The sequence below is a fragment of the Mustelus asterias genome, chromosome 9, assembly GCF_964213995.1.
Source record: "Mustelus asterias chromosome 9, sMusAst1.hap1.1, whole genome shotgun sequence".
Lineage (NCBI taxonomy): Eukaryota > Metazoa > Chordata > Chondrichthyes > Carcharhiniformes > Triakidae > Mustelus > Mustelus asterias.
The window spans coordinates 90,794,258-90,798,049 of NC_135809.1; the positions used below are offsets into that span (position 1 = coordinate 90,794,258).

Consider the following 3,792-nt stretch of genomic DNA (forward strand, 5'->3'; position numbering starts at 1 on the left):
TACTTTTTAATTTCCCTTTCATTACAAGCTTCTCCGGTGGAGGTCAGACAAAGTCAGCATGGATTTACAAAAGGGAAATCATTCTTGACGAATCTATTGGAATTCTTTGAGGATGTAACTAGTAGAGTTAACCTCGGAGAACCTGTGGATGTGGTTTATTTAGACTTTCAGAAGGCTTTCAACATGGTCTCTCATAACAGACTACTACATGGAATTGCAGCTAATGTCCTGAGATGGATAGAAAGCTGCTTAGCAGAGAGGAAGCAAAGGGTTTGCATAAATGGGTCATTTTCCGATTGACAGTCAGTGACTAATGGAGTTCCACAAGGACCTGTGCTAGGACCCCAAATGTTCACACTATACATTTATGATTTGGAAGAAGGAGCTGAATGAATTACCTCCAAATTTGCAGATGATACAAAGTTGGGTGGGTGGGTGAGCTGTGAGGAGGATGTAGAGATGCTTCAGCGTGATTTGGACAGGCTGAGTGTGTGGGCATATGCATGGCAGATGCAGTATAATGTGGATAAATGTGAGGTTATCCAATTTGATAGCAATAATAGGAAGACAGTTATTACTTGATTGGGTGTAAATTGAGAGAGGGGGGATACTCAGCAAGACCTTGGTGTCCTCATGCATCGGTCGCTGAAAGTAAGCATGCAGATACAGCAGTCAGTAAAAAAGGCAAATGGTAGGTTAGCCTTCATAGCAAGAGGATTTGAGTAGAGGGATAGGGATGTTTTGCTGAAATTGTATAGGGCATTGGTGAGGCCACACCTGGAGTATTGAGTGCAGTTTTGAAATTCTGAGGAAGGATGTCCTTGCTATTGAGGGAGTACAGCAAAGATTTACCAGGCTGACCCCTGGGATGGCAGGGGTGTCATATGAGGAGAGATTAAGTCGGTTGGGATTATATTCACTGAAGTTTAGAAGAATGAGAAGGAATCTCATAGAGACTTATAAAATTCTAACTGGGTTAGACAGGGTAGATTCAGAAAGAATGTTCCCAGTGGTGGGGGAGACCAGATCCAGGGATCATAGTTTGAGGATAAGGGGTGAACCTTTTAGAACTGAGATGAGGAGAAATTTCTTCACCCAGAGGGTGGTGAATGTGTGGAATTCACTACCTCAGAAAGTAGTTGAGGCCAAAACATTGTCTGATTTCAAGAAGAAATTAGATATCGCTCTTGAGGCTTAAGGGATCAAGGGATGTGGGGGATGGAGGAAACAGGATTTTGAATACAATGATCAGCCATGATCAAAATGAATGGTGGAACAGGTTTGAAGGCCGAATTGTCTATTCCTGCTTCTAGTTTCTATGTTTTGTGGTACAGTGGGTACAGTCCCTGCCTCTGAGTCACAAACTCTGGGTTCAAGTCCCACCCCAAGAATTAATAGTCAAGGAAGGTGCGTTCGTAACAGCCAAACAGGTTGGTTATCATCCTATAAATGCTTTCAACACACACCAATGGCAGGTGGTAAGAGCAGGAGAAATTCCTGGTCAGCTATGTGATGGAAAGTTGAAGCCTCTAACTGCCAATACCTCGAGCAACATGGCAGTCAGCAACAACAAGAGACTGTCAAAAGGAAGCAAAAAAGGGGCCAAGAAGATGATCATGGATCCTTCCTCCAAGAAGGATTGGTACAATGTTAAGGCTCCAGTGATGTTTAACATTAAGAACCTGGGCAAAACGTTGGTTACCAGGACCCAAGGAACTAAGATTGCCTCAGAAGGTTTAAAAGGCCCTGTATATGAGGCGAGCCTTGTTGATTTGCAGAATGATGAAGTGGCCTTCCCCAAATTTAAGCTGATCATAAGAACATAAGAACATAAGAAATAGGAGCAGGAGTAGGCCATCTGGCCCTTCGAGCCTGCCCCGCCATTCAACAAGATCATGGCTGATCTGAAGCGAATCAGTTCCACTTACCCGCCTGCTCCCCATATCCCCTAATTCCCTTATCGATCAGAAAACTATCTACCCGTGATTTAAACATATTCAACGAGGGAGCCTCCACCACTTCAATGGGCAGAGAATTCCAGAGATTCACTACCCTCTGAGAGAAGAAGTTCCCCCTCAACTCTGTTCTGAACCGGCCCCCCCTTATTTTGAGGCTGTGCCCTCTAGTTCTGGTTTCCCTTCTAACTGGAAAGAATCTCTCCACCTCTACCCTATCCAGCCCCTTCATTATCTTATATGTCTCTATAAGATCACCCCTCATCCTTCTAAACTCCAACGAGTACAGACCCAATCTGTTTAATCTCTCCTCATAAGCCACACCCCTCATCTCCGGTATCAACCTGGTGAACCTTCTCTGCACTCCCTCCAAGGCCAATATATCCTTTCGCAAATAAGGGGACCAAAACTGCACACAGTACTCCAGTTGCGGCCTCACCAGTGCCTTGTACAGTTGCAGCAAGACCACCCTGCTTTTATATTCTATCCCCCTCGCGATAAAGGCCAACATTCCATTCGCCTTCTTGATCACCTGCTGCACCTGCAGACTGAGTTTTTGCGATTCGTGCACAAGGACCCCCAGGTCTCTCTGCACAGTCGCACGATGTAATTTTTCTCCATTTAAATAATATTCCAATTTACTATTATTTCTTCCAAAGTGGATAACCTCACATTTGCTAACGTTATATTCCATCTGCCAGATCCTCGCCCACTCGCTCAGCCTATCCAAATCTCTCTGCAGACTTTCCGCGTCCTCCACGCAATTCGCTTTCCCACTCACCTTCGTGTCATCAGCAAACTTGAATACCCTAGATTCAGTCCCTCCTCCAGATCATCTATGTAAATGGTAAACAATTGATCATGGAGGACTTTCAGGGCAAAAACTCCTTCCAACATTCATGGCATGGACTTCACACATGATAAGATGTGCTCTATAGTTAAAAAATTGCAGACCCTGATTGAAGCCCATATTGATGTCAACACCACAGATGGATACTTGCTGCGCCTCTTTTGTGTAGGATTCACTAAGACGTGCACCAACTAGATTCATAAAACTTCCGACATGCAACACTACCTGGTCTACACAATCTGCAAGAAGATGACAGTCAGAACCATTTGAAGTTTGTGACTTAAATCACATTGTCAGATGGTTCCCAGTACAGGGCAAAAGAAATCCCGGCAAGTGCCATACAGTCCTTACCTGGGAATTTCTGGGGAGGTTTCTCCAGTGCAGCTTTGAGGTAACCCCCCCACCCCCCCCCCCCCCCACCCACCCCCCACCCCCCCCCCCACCACCCCCCACCCCACCCCCCACCCCACCCCCCCACCCCCCCCCCCACCCCCCCCCACCCCCCCCCCCCCCACCCCCCCCACCCCCCCCACCCCCCCCCACCCCCCCCCCCCCCACATCCCCCACCCCCCCCCCCCCCCCCCCCCCACACCCCCCCCACCCCCCCCCCCACCCCCCCCCACCCCCCCCCCCCCACCCAACCCAGATACACTACCAGAGATCAGAAGTTACGGGCCATATTTCCAAGTTTACTGATGATATAAAACTAGGTAGGAATGGGAGTTGTGAGGAGAATGCAAAGATGATTCGAGGAATTTAGACAGGCTCAGTGAGTGGCAAGAACAATTCAGATGGAATATGTGAAAAAAATGAAGTTTCTCCTCTTCGGTCGGAAAAAGAGAAATGCAAAATATTTTTTGATAGAAGATTAAGAAGTATTGACAGACAAGGAACCTGAGTGTCCTTGTCATTGAGTTTCTAGCAAACAATTAGGAAGGCAGAGACATACACATAGAGTGGGCAAAAGAATGGGCAGATGGAATACAA

The 3,792-nt window shown here is 46.8% G+C and overlaps 1 pseudogene; it reads left to right on the top strand.

Moving 5' to 3' along the window:
* The first annotated feature begins 1,552 nt into the window (after nucleotides 1-1,552).
* LOC144499260 (small ribosomal subunit protein eS1 pseudogene) lies at nucleotides 1,553-3,075 on the top strand (annotated as a pseudogene).
* Nucleotides 3,076-3,792: the final 717 nt, after the last annotated feature.